General features: G+C 40.2%; 1 long non-coding RNA gene across 1 annotated transcript; it reads left to right on the top strand.

Annotated features, from left to right (window-relative positions):
• The first annotated feature begins 8,555 nt into the window (after positions 1-8,555).
• LOC116502227 lies at positions 8,556-11,399 on the top strand. The gene is made up of 3 exons (XR_004254550.1): positions 8,556-8,783; positions 10,714-10,883; positions 11,342-11,399. It is a non-coding gene; the product is annotated as an uncharacterized LOC116502227 (long non-coding RNA).
• Positions 11,400-13,954: the final 2,555 nt, after the last annotated feature.

Raw genomic sequence — 13,954 nt, 5'->3', positions numbered from 1 at the left:
GTCCTGTAAGGAAAACGGTGGAGGGAAGACAGAGATCAGATTTTTTCACAGTAACTCTTCCACAGAAAATGAAATAAAACAAAACAAAAAATCCCACACCAACAATGTCAACAAAACAAAACAAACAAACAAACACACACACACGAACAAAAAAAAAAAATAAACAACAAACCAAACCAAACCAAACCAAAAAAAAAATGTTTCTGTAGTATCCTTTCTCTCTGGAGAGAAAGAAAGAATCCTTTGGTTGACCATAATGGCTTGGCTTTACCTGAACTATTTGAAAAGCTCTCTATATTGCCAACCTGAGTGCTCATAAGCTCTGAATGCAGTAAACCCTAAAAGACAAAGTATTAATCCAGTAACATGTTGACCAGCTTTGCACAAATACACAGGAGACACTTCACAATGTCTAAGGTCACAGATACCTGTTCAGGACAGTGAAAGCCTTCTGCAGAGGTGTCCATTGCCTACCAGCTGGCCCTGGTGCATCGGTACCAGCACTGGTCACCTTCCTCTGCTCCACTGTCCCACCAGCATCCAATGCTCACCCACCTTCCCTCAACTCTCACCACTCTGGTTTCACTTCCCCTCTCAGCAGCTTGTTGAACACATGTGCATGTAGATGAACAGCAATACCCCCTCTCCAGCAGCAAACACATGAAACACAAGTAAAATTAACTAAGCAACTATCTGCCTTTTTGGTTTTAGTTGTTAACCATTTCTCATTCTGTTTCTCGTTTCTGATGTTGTGGGCACCTTATCTGAATTACACACTACTACATCATTGGAAAGGGGTGCTGAGTAAAATGTTTCTTTATGCCTACGTGATTTCAGAATGTAAAATCTGATTTGGGTTCATAAATTAGTTATGCAGTTCTGAAAATATTACCCTTTCCCTGGTATGGATACATGTACGTAAAGTACTTGGCATTATAAAATACAAGGAGTGGAAATGTGTAACTGAGCAAGAGCTAAACATATAGTTGACTAAATAATAAAAACACTGAAAGCTTGTTTCAAAGCAGTGTAATTTCCTTAAACAGTGAAGTTCTTCACACCTTTATTTAACCATGGTCAGACGAGAATTCCACTTTCAAAAAATTGTGTCTTGATGCTGTACTCAGTTCAATATAGTTTTAACTAATTATACAATACAGAAACAAAAATATATGCATGTCACTTCCAATCCACAGGACTTTGGGGAATCCATAAATCAAATATTCTTCAGAGGGGTTTTACTATTCTGGACCTGGGAGTGATGGTGGATAGTCGGCTGAATATGAGCCAGCAGTGTGCTCAGGTGGCCAAGAAGGCCAATGGCATCCTGGCTTGTATCAGGAACAGCGTGACCAGCAGGGCTAGGGAGGTGATCGTCCCCCTGTACTCAGCTCTGGTGAGGCCGCACCTCGAGTACTGTGTTCAGTTTTGGGCCCCTCGCTACAAGAAGGACATCGAGGTGCTTGAGCGGGTGCAGAGAAGGGCGACGAAGCTGGTGAGGGGCCTGGAGAACAAGTCCTACGAGGAGCGGCTGAGGGAGCTGGGCTTGTTCAGCCTGGAGAAGAGGAGGCTCAGGGGTGACCTTATCGCTCTTTATAGGTACCTCAAGGGAGGCTGTAGCGAGGTGGGGGTTGGCCTGTTCTCCCACGTGCCTGGTGACAGGACGAGGGGGAATGGGCTTAAGTTGCGCCAGGGGAGTTTTAGGTTAGATGTTAGGAAGAACTTCTTCACTGAAAGGGTTGTGAGGCACTGGAACAGGCTGCCCAGGGAAGTGGTGGAGTCACCATCCCTGGAAGTCTTCAAAAGACGTTTAGATGTAGAGTTTAGGGATATGGTTTAGTGGAGGGCTGTTAGCGTTAGGTTGGAGGTTGGACTCGATGACCTTGAGGTCTCTTCCAACCTAGAAAATTCTGTGATTCTGTGATTCTGTGAGTTTGAGAATAATTTGACTCACTGACGGACAAAGAAAAGTAAACCAAAAACTGGATTTAGGTTTGTATAACTCAAAATGTAATATAAGAAATAGCAATCACAGCTTCACAGAACAAATAGTGTTAGATGGGTCTCATTTATTTACATTCTTTCCCATTGGAAGGATCAGTTGAATTTCTGACATAAAATGTTTATCTAATATATGCTTAGAAAGAATGATGGGGAGCATAATTTCCTCAGGCAATTTTTTCAAGTGCCACCATATAATTAGAAAAAAAGAGAAAAAATAATCCTGATGTGAACCTTCTTTACTCAGTCTGGAGCCTAGGACTCCTTGTCTTACCCGTACTGGACACAGAAAACAACTCCCTTCCTTGTCATTATTTAATAAGCCCTCCTCTAACTTTTCTTCTTCAGGCTAGGCAAATCCAATCTCTCCAAGCTATGAAGACTGAACAAATTCTACCACACATCATACACTCCTGTCACTCAAACAAGCTCTGAAGAGAATTGCTTCTTCTCCCAATTACTTTATAAATTCTTAACAAATAAATTATTTTCTTACCTGACTTTTTAACATACATTGAATTTCTTCGGTCTCTTCAAACTGAATCCATTTCTGCTGGAGGATGAGAATAAAAACCAGTGTTTTACTATAACACCTACTTCCCTTTTTCATATCTTTTAATATCTGACAAAAGTTCTTTAGAATAATCACTAAAAGGATACATACTTTTTTCCCACTTTAAAATTCCATTATTAGAAAATGCTCCATTACTCATGGAGCACTGTATGGCTGTTTCACTCACCTTTCATCATGAATACTGCAGTCATCAGAGAAATTTTTCCAGAACAGACACATGGTTTTGCAATGCTGACATTCTAACATATATTCACCTTCTGTTTAAAACATGGTAAGCTAGAAAGCTACAAAGAAATTCTTAAAATATTAAGTGCAATACAAGTAGAAGAGAAACACGAATATGAGGGAAGCAATATGCTTGTCTCCAAGTTATCAGCCTGGCATACCTCTGTCATTCCCCCAAAAGATTCATTCTCCTTAGTGGAAAATATAAGTAACCTGTTTCAATAGTGCTACTTATTTGAGATTAATGAAATGAATTTCTGACATAGTTGTACTGGGACTTATACTCTGCAGCTGGTCAGATGGATATCTGGTGCAAGAAGGCTCTGATATGACATAGAGCAGTAGTCTGCAAACTTTTTTGATTGTGTACACTTATCAGTAAAAAAAAAACCAGACCCCATCCCCATATATGTATAATAAATTGTGTACATGTACTAATGTATTAATGTTCTGTACATTATAAAACATTCACAAAAATAGAAAATGAAAAGGATGAGAAAAAAAGATTAAATAAACACCATTTATAAGTATATATTTTTGTGTTATTAATAGTACAAAAATAGTTTCTTCCTGTACCCCAGTGGATTGTCTTGCATCTTGTTTTGGAGACAACTGATGCAGACATCACATTAGGAGGCTGCAGTGAGGAGGGTGTTGGTCTCTTTTCTCCAGTGACAAGTGCTAGGATGCAAGGAAAGGGTGTCAAGTTGCAGCAGAGGAGGTTTAGATTGGTGATTAGGAAGAATTTCTTTATGGAGAACATGGTCAAGCATTGGAATGGGCTACACAGGGAAGTGGTAGAGTCCCAATCTCTAGAGGTATTTAAGAGATGCGTGGACATGGCACTAAGGACACAGTTTAATGATGAGACTCGGTATGTCAGGTGGATGGTTGGACTTGATAATCTTGAAGGACTTTTCCAACCTACTAGTCTATGATTGAGTAATGTCAACGGTGGCTAAAAGATCCTTTAACTGACTCTTATTGTCCCTGTGTGGTGATTTCACACTGACAGGCATCTAAGCTCCGCCATGCTGCTCTCTCACTCCCCCTCTTCCAAGAAAACAGGGGGAGAATATACGATGAAAGAAATCAATTCATAAAATCATAGAATCATAGTCATAGAATCATAGAATGGTTTGGTTTGGAAAAAACCTTAAATATCACCATTTCCAACCACCTGCCATGGGCAGGGACACCTCCCACCAGACCAGGTTGCCCAAAGCCACATCCAACATGGCCTTAAACACCTCCAGGGATGGAGCATCCACAGCTTCTCTGGGCAACCTGTTTCAGGGCCTCACCACCCTCACTGTAAAGAAATTCACCCTTATATCTAATCCAAACCTACCCTCTTTTAGTTTAATGCCATTACCCCTTGTCCTATCACTACGCTCCCTGACAGAGTCCTTCCCCAGGTTTCCTGTAGGCTACCTCCACGTATTGGAAGGCTGCTATAATGTCTCCCCGGAGCCTTCTCTTCTCCAGGATGAACAACCCCAACTTTCTCTGCCTGTCTTCCTAGGAGAGGTACTCCATCCCTCTGATCATCTTTGCGGTGTTCCTCTGGACTCGTCCTAATACTTCCGTGTCTGTCTTGTGCTGGGGGCCCCAGACCTGAAAGCAGTGCTCTAGGTGGGGTCTCATGAGAGCAGAGCAGAGGGGGAGAATCACCCTCGCCCTGCTGTCCACGCTTCTTTTGATGCAGACTAGGGCATGTTTGGCTTTCTGGGCTGCAAGCGTATATTGCTTGTTCATGCCAAGCTTCTCATTAACAAACACCCCCAAGTCCTCCTTCCCAAAGCTGCTCTCAATCCATACTCTACCCAGACTGTATTTGTGCTTGGCATTGCCCTGGCCCAGGTGCAGGACTGTGTACTTGGTATTGCTGAACTTCATAAGTTTCACACAGGCCCACCTCTCAAACTAGTCCAGATCCCTCTGGATGGTATCCCTTCCCTCCAGCATGTTGAGCGCACCACAAACGTATGTGTCATTGGCAAACTTGCTGATGGCGCACTCAACTCACTGTCCATGTCACTGAAAAAGATGTTAAGTGGCACCAGTCCCAGTAGCAACCCCTGAAGAACACCACTTGTTACTGATCTCCACTTGGACATTGATCCATTGACTGCAACTCTCTGAGTGCAACCATCCAGCCAAGTCCTTACCTGAGTGGTCCATCTGTCAAAATGCCTATGTTAGGGTTTATTCCTGAGAGATAGATTTTGCATTTGTTTTCTGTTAAACCAGAGAAATTCTCTGCATTAGCTATGGTGTCCCATGCTAATCACATCAAGTAAGGATTTCTCCAGGCTGGTGCAAACTTCTGATATTGGGAACAGAATGACTGCTTCAAGGTCTATGTGGGATATTGAAAGAAATTATTACTTCAGCTACTCATTCACTCTTTAGAAAAACTGTAGTTTAACATGAACTCCTCTAAGAGTGCTTCATATATTAAGCTATAGAACATAGCAGCAAAATAGATTGAGATAATAAGATACACAGCAACTTACCACCTTAGTAAAAATGAAAAAACATATACATCCAGCTTGGCTTTGGTCATGCTAATAGGAAACACAACAACCTGAAAGTGTCAGAGTTGAGAAGATTCAGAAGTGAGAAGTATGCTGGGGCTTTCCGAGAAGTAGAAGTAAGAAAGTGTGTAGATTGAAAACAGTACATATTCAGAGTTCTTCATAGAGAATAACTCTGTATTAGTTTTAGGTGTATTGCTCCTGATAACAATTAGAAATATTTGGCAAAAATACTGATGAAGATAGTAATAGTAATAATTTGCTCTAATTGATACAAACTTGATTTAATTAAAAGTATAAAATATGCAATCAATTAAAAATATAAAATAGGTGTCTTACTTGGAGATACTCCCCTCTCTGACTTTCATTGGGCCACTATTTATGTTACAGTGCTCATGCATAGCACTCCTCAAGAACCCCCTTGAAATCAGTTTAAGTAATATTGGATTTTTCTCTTTTTCTCTATTAGTCTGCTCTCCTCATAGGGATCTTGAAGGTGAAACTTAGATTTTGAATTTTGGAATCACAGAATATCCTGATTTGGAATGGACCCACAAGGATCATCTAGTCCAACTCCTGGCTCCACGCAGGACCACCTAGAAATTAAACCCTATGTCTGAGAGTGCTGTCCAAACACTTCTTGAACTCTGTCAGCCTCGGTGCTGTGACTACTTCTCTGGGGAGCCTTTTCCCATGCTCAGCCATCCTCTCAGTGAAGAACTTTTTCCTAATATCCATTTTCTTTCTTGGTCATTATTCATATATGCTAAATATCATAATATTGACATCCATGAATTCTTTGTGCATTGTTGGTATTTGATTGGTCTTCAATTTCTTATTGTATCATAAGTCAGACTAAATTCTTTTCATCTGTTGGTGTTAGAGCCTAGTTACTCTAGGGCACACTGCTTGAACTCTTGTGCCTTTGGGTTGCAAATGGAGGTAAGCAGAGAGCAACACATCCTATGTACAGATACTTTCCTAAAAGACACATCTATACAAGCAAATTTCTTTGCTTTAGTGCAAAATTAAAAATCACAGCCAGTTTCCTGCACACATAAGTGCTTAAAAGGAGGTGAAGAAAGAACCAGCTCTTCCCTAGTTAAATAAGTTGGGCTGTGAAAAGGTGCAGCAGAGGTGTGAACAAATTTTTCTGTCTCTGCTGTGTGCTATTTAGTCTCTAGGAGAGGAGCAAAACAGATAAGTGCAGCTGATAACATCTTCAACTGAGGTCACTTCTTTCACATCTTCTGAAAAACTTCACTGTCTGAAATTAATCTTCTAACTCTGGCTGGAGAATTAGTTACCACCTGCCCATGGTCAGCCAGCAGCTGTGGGAAGGAGAGGTCATGGGAGGAGAATCATAGAATTATTAAGGTTGGAAAAGACCCCCAAGATCATCTGGTCCAGCCATGACCCTACCACCAATGTCACGCACTAAACCATGTCCCTAACCACCATGTCCAACCTTGCCTTGAACACCCCCAGGGACAGCGACTCCACCATTTCCCTGGGCAACCCATTTCAGTGCCTGACCACTCTTTCTAAGAAGAAATGTCTCCTCATTTCCAACCTAAACCTCCCCTGGCACAACTTGAGGCCATTCCATCTAGTCCTATCACTAGCTACCTGTGAGAAGAGGCTGACCCCCAGCTCTCCACACCTTCGTTTCAGGTAGTTGTAGAGAGCAATGAGGTCTCCCCTGAGTCGAGCCTTCTCTTCTCCAGACTAAACAACCCCAGCTCCCTCAGCTGCTCCTCACAGGACTTGTGTTCCAGGCCCTTCACCAGCTTTACTACCCTTCTCTGGACATGCTTCAGGGCCTTGATATCTTGCTTGTACTGAGGGGCCCAAAGCTGAACACAGTACTTGAGGTGCAGCCTAATCAGAGCTGAGTACAGGGGGACGATCATCTCCTTGGTCCTGCTGGCTACACTACTCCTCATACAAGCCAGGATGCTGTTGGCCTTTTTGGCCACCTGGGCACACTGCCGGCTCATGTTCAGGCGAGCATCAACCAACACCTCCAGATCATTTTCCTCTGCACAGCTTTCCAGCCACTCTGCCCCAGTCCTGTAGCACTGCATGGGGTTGTTGTGACCAAAGTGCAGGACTCAGCGCTTAGCCATGTTGAACCTCATCCCATTGACCTGTGCCCATTGATCCATCCTGTCCAGGTCCCTCTGAAAGGCCTTTCTACCCTCTGTCAGATTGACACTTCCCCCCAACTTGGTGTTGTAATCCCCATCTACCACAAATAAAATCAAACAGGTCAGGTTTGTCCTTCTGCCAGGGGGAGCATTCATAGGAACTGCTTCAGTGACAGATCTGCAAACATGGGCATTTGATCATCACCACTGAATTCAGCAGAGGATCCCTGTTCTTGGTCTAAAATAAAGTACCTGAATAAAAGATGAAGCTGAGGTGAAAATAGTTGAAAAACACCATTTGCTTGGCTGCAAATTTCCCTAAGTACTTCTTACAGGTAGTGTCACAAGGACTTCAACCTCAGCATCATTCAGGCTGTAGAATACCACCTACTGTCTCATGCCTGGAGGTCAGACCTTTGAGAAAAACCTTCACAATTAAATTTTTCCTTGCTGGATTCAACACCACAGCCTTCTAGGTCTACTAGATAGCCCTTCTAGAGTCCAGTAACCTTACAGCACAAAGCTGAGTAATTCAGGGTTTCTGGGACAGAGACCTTGGACTGCACATTCTGCCAAAGTCACACAAATAATAAAGGCTGAACCCTTACTAATGAAAAAAGGTGAGATAAAAATAATATAAAACAAGGCATTTGTAAGAAATCTGATATTCTTAGCTACATATTCAACTAGAGTTGATGAATATATTTCAGCTTTTAGATACCTGGGTATCTAAAAATACCCAGTAAGATGCTATCTTACTTCAGAACACGTTTTGCATATTGGGCAATTTAGGTGTTAAAACCAATTTCCTTTGATTTTCAAGCACATCACTTTGAACAGCAGTAAACACTACCACATTTCAGGTGCACAGAGCCTGGACTGAAAGGCTGAATGTGCTGAAATCAAAGACCTCAGATTGATAACCAGTGAAGAGTTGTTCCTATGTTAAGAATATTCTGTATTAACTATGTTGTAAAAATGTACCCTGATAATTTTGGTTGTGGGCTTGATTCCCTTCAGGCTGAGATGGGAAATGAGCTCAAGTTTTCTACTTCTGCCAAGGGAACCTATGAATCCTGAAGGTCCTGTGATCCTCCTGCTGGATGCTAATGCTCAGAGGAAATCGGCAACTGTTTGATCCTTGGGGGAAGAAGCTTCGCTGCTTGTCTCCTGCAGAGAGCTGACACGAAGACCCAGAACCTACATCTGAATTCTATTTTGACTAGTTTAGACTCCTTCAAAGTGGATTTTTTGAACCTCACCTATTTGTTTTGATCCCACCACATACTGTATGTAAGTGTGCCCATATAAAGCAATGGCTTTACACTCCAAATTTAAGTAAAAGTGTGCTTAATTCCTTTAGCCAGGATGGCTTTATGCAGAAGTTTTGTCAGGAAAGCAAATTCAATTTTAGTCTTTTTGACAGGCTTTTCAACTATTAAATTGTTTTCCTTTGTGTACTATGGAGAGTTACTATCAGCTGTCACACTCTTGGATTTAGCAGGCCTCAAGAGCTTATTTTCACATGGATGCTGTTTTATTCTACAGTACTACAAGCTTGTGAAGCCAGGGAGATTTCACTGAAATATAGCAGAGATACTTATTTATTTTACCACCTGTAAATTTAGTAACACAGGCTAAAATAGGCAATGGAAGCTACACACAAAAATTTCTTAGGTTTTGCAGCTTTGCCCAGACAACTTTTTTTTTTTTTCTACACAGTCTTTTGAACAAAACAATCTGGCTGCCATTTTGACTTCCCCTTTTTATACGTCAAAGGATCTCATCATAGTGACATTTTCATTTTCTACACCATGTCCTATAATTCATAACTATGTCTCCTTGCACTAACCTAAATATATTTTTTGCTTCATTTGGTTCAAAGGGTGCTTTGGGGGTTATTTCATAGCAAATTAGGAAAGAGACAGTAATCAGACTGTAGCATACGTAGATGAAAATACACTGTTAAGTTAGATTTCATTACTTCCTTTACAATTAAGATTGCTTGATAAGAATTATTTAATTCTCTAAACCCTTCTAGAAAACTGTTTCTTTATCCTTCTAATGGGGCTGTCATTATACCAGAGGTTACTACTGCCCAAAGGTACGAAATATAAGGCAAGCTATAATAAATTCCTTCTCCTTTTGTCCTCACTTCCCATCATACCTAGAATATTACTGCAAACAGAATAAGAAAGTACAGGTTAAATAGAAAACTAATGAAAAAAGAAGTTTTAATTCATTCAGTTGCTGCAGAAACACCAGCCAAGAAAACCAGCTCACCTACAGTGATATTGTGAGCCTTGCATACAGAATACTTTATGCTCCTGAGATTTAGGTAAGTATTTAGGGACTAACGGGATATGTAAATCCCACATGGAGATGATGTGTCAGATTTTCCTGTGGTGAAGGTAAAGAAAAGCTACATTTAATCTGAAGAAGCTGAAATCAATAGAACAAAGCCCTATTTCCTATCACTTTTAGATTTTTGCCACTTTCATATAACATCATTTTTTAAAGACAATTTATTTTTTACAGCACTCATCATTCTTAATAGTTCTGTCAGTTATGGTAAAGGTAGTTCACAATTAATAACTGGTAAGCTTCAATATATTACTGACTGCTGCAGGAATTGTTGATTGGACATATAACAGCTGGTTTCTCTTGCTCTATCAAATGAACCTTGCAAAAATGGTTTCATTTACTTGCCTCAGGGTATTATTATTTTTTTTAATGTTAGATACCAGTTTTTCATATTCTGGTATCAAATTGAACTGTTGTGCTATTTTGACCATTGTCCAGTGTACCTCCCCACTTCTAGCGTTACATTTACAAGCCTGACCTGGTGGTAGCTAAATTCAAAAGAGCTTGAGAAAGGAAATTGTAGCAAGTAGTTATCATGGAATGATTTTCCCAAATTAACCAATTAACCCATAGTTAAAACAGTGCTGCTTAACCGCATGGTCAGGATCCAGGAGCCTGATGGAAGCAGTCCAGGTGTAGGTGATTTAGGCTGCCTGACATCCACTGCAATGTGTTAGAACATCTGAATTCTGAATATCTGCTCATCTGCACTAAGTTCAACAATCTAATCTTTTGGGGAGATTTCAGCCTTGAAACTTCAGTTGGCTGCTGTCAGTATCAGCCTACATAACCTCATAGTTTGTTTCTGACTAGCAGGGCTTTTTTCATATATTAACACTTCAGAATTGTCTATCTACAGATACATCAGGGGAGAGAAGGGAAGGGAGTATGTACCAATTCATCCTAGGGTGGCTCACCATGCCCTAGCACAGAATCACGAGAAGACCCGAGGGTGATCTAGCCACTGTGGACTTTTCCTACATAAATCTGTGTGTCTCTGCTGGCTGTGGATGGAACTTAGGGCAACTGGTATGTATAGTGTAGCGTGTAAACATTTATGCTTGTTTCTATACAAGCATATATATATATATTATTGTATATATATTGTATATATATTATTATATATATATTGTATATTATATATATACATATCCATATATATATCTACAATATATATAGATATGGATAGATATACATAGAGAAAGTTTACACATATTATGGGCCAGAAACAACCTCTGATAAGACTTGGTCAGTGGTCTGGGCTGCCTGATGATTACTCATTTTATGAAGCTGTCTTAAAGTGGATCTTCATATAAACCGGGTATGTGGTCAACAGAAATGACTATAAGGTACTTTTAAAGAGGTACCAAGCCCTGGAAGCTCATTCTGAGATATACTGAAAGTATCTGGCAGTAAGGAAAGAGCAGTGTAATGAGCAAATCAAATGTGATATGGCTCAGTCATCCTCCCTTTGTTTATCTTTTCAGATTTCACAGTCCCTGGAAAATGAGGAAGAAGGATTGCCAGGAGCAAAAAGCAATGATGACAAAAACTCAGCCCAGCCTTCTGCCAGCTATTCGTCTGACTTCCCTCGATGTGTGTGTTGGGAAGCAAGGCTGGCGTATGGGCATTGCTGCTGAAACACTGAAGTGATAGTCTCTAGATAGGTAAGACAGACTTACACCAGAGCAATCAAAACGACTCTGGCCTGTCTGGACTAGGTGAAACACAGTGGGGGAGGGCAGGCTGAACATACAGAGGGAATCTAGTCAGCTTAAAAACTCTTCAGAAATTCACAGTTCTACAGTTGTGCTAACTTAGTTTCATCTAAATAAATAAATAAATAAAGTCTGTGATGCATTGGTACCGAATCCTATGACATTCTTCCCTTTGTCAAATGCAAATGAACTGATAAGGAAGACTACCAGTATTAACTCATTGCCATTCTCTGCTTCAGAAATAGATGGAGAGATAGGCCAACAGCTCACGCATTTTACTTCATAAATTACTAAGAAATATTTTGTATTTAAAAGTGTGCGTAAAGGATCAGATTATTTTCTTAGTGACATCAATATGTAACATTACTGCGGAGGAAATACTTAATTTGCAAATGTTAATCTGAATCACATTCACATATTTTCCCTTAAATAGGGAATGGAAAAAACATAGAAAAAACTACTAATCTTTTCGACTTGTACTTATTTTAGGTGATAGCTATTGAAGAATGAGATCATTTGAAACCGTTTCACATGAGCAGCTTCATAAAAACTGAAATAATCAGTAATGCATCTGACATCATAGCACCACAACTATTTAACACAGAGATCTGCTAATGAGTGTAAAAGAATATCTTTGCGCCTTGAATCTGTTTTTTAAGTAGCTGATTAGGCTACAGTGCACTACTGGCTCAACCAGACCATGAATCACTACCACTACAGATGTAAATTCCTCATCAGCAAAAGCAAAAAGCAGATATTTTTGTCACTGATATTTAGTGTAACATAGATGGCAGTAGACACAGTGCACTGAGATACATTAGTAGAACTGGCCTGCTCTGTATCACAAACTCCTAATCTGTGCTAACAAGGGCAATCCTCTGCTGTAAGGATGAGTTAGAGACACTAAAACTGTCTCTTCCTATTGTTGTATTCTACTGATATAAACAAAATACACCAATTAGGCCTGTGGGGAACCAGCCACAGGAAGTAACGATCAATTTCACTTAATTGAAATTGCCCTGCATCAGCACATGTATTACTTCTAATGATACATGTTCTTTCCAAAGCAGATAATCCATAGTACTCACACCTTGCACTGACACAAAGCAATCAAATAGAAGGGAAGGGAAGGGAAGGGAAGGGAAGGGAAGGGAAGGGAAGGGAAGGGAAGGGAAGGGAAGGGAAGGGAAGGGAAGGGAAGGGAAGGGAAGGGAAGGGAAGGGAAGGGAAGGGAAGGGAAGGGAAGGGAAGGGAAGGGAAGGGAAGGGAAGGGAAGAGTTAATTAAAGGAAATTAAACTATTTATGGAACACTTTCTCATTGTAGGAAATAAAACAATATATTATATGTGCTTTCCTCTGTTCCCACCCACTTCAGGGCTTAGTTTTGCTTTGTGGGTAGAGGCTATTTAGAGCCTGAAAACATTGCAATGGCTCTTCAGCAGTTATCCAATCTCTTAATCCAAGTCTTCTATGCTGCTGCCTTTATCTTCAAATGCACTCATAAACTGCTCAACTGTACAGTGAATCCTGCTGCTTTCCCTTCAATGTGAGAGAGAGCAAAAAGATGTTGTCTGTTCAGTGACAACAGAAATCAGAAATCACATTGAAAGCAACCAAGGGATGCAATGTGTTCTCTCTGATTTTAAAAAGGTACATGCTAGGAATATTTCTGGACACTAAAAAATAGGAATATATGAGCATAGGAGATAAATCATTCCCCAACAGATACTGCTAAATTTTGAACTAAAAAGAGTGGTCTTTTTTTTTTTTTTTTTTTTTTTTTAGAGGAAGGAAGATGGAAAGGAAATGGAATTATACTTTGTTGATGTTTCTTTTATATAAACATCCATATAACATATTGCATGCATTACCATAGGTGACCATTAAGGTCAAGAAAATGGTGCATTTAAGGAAGCACAGAAGCACACAGATAAGACCATGTATATCTAGGAGAATTATACCCTCTTTCAAGAAAGGAAGAATGGTCTATATTAAGGCATGAATAGAATACAAAACCTAGTATCTGCTGTTTATAACCTATTTTAATTGTGTTTATGAGTATATAGATCTATGACAGGTATGTAAATAACAAGGGCTCCCTCTGGTGAACTTTTGTGGAATTCAAAGTGTAACTACTAAAGATGCAAATGAGAAAAAGTTTATAGGCAGAAGGGATATATTCTGTGAGACCATACCTTCAAGTCAGAAAAACAAACAAACAAAGAAAAGAAAAAAAAAAAAAGCTTTTAGGCACACTAGATATTTTTTAACATCTGTATCATGATGCCTGTCTGTGGCAGTTTCACACTGGTAGGTAGCTCATCTCCAAAATGCCGCTCTCTCAACTCTCCCGCCTCAAGAGAAGAGGGGGAGAAAATATG

This window comes from Aythya fuligula, chromosome 1 (genome assembly GCF_009819795.1).
Source record: "Aythya fuligula isolate bAytFul2 chromosome 1, bAytFul2.pri, whole genome shotgun sequence".
Lineage (NCBI taxonomy): Eukaryota > Metazoa > Chordata > Aves > Anseriformes > Anatidae > Aythya > Aythya fuligula.
This window is presented reverse-complemented; position numbering and strand designations above follow the sequence as displayed.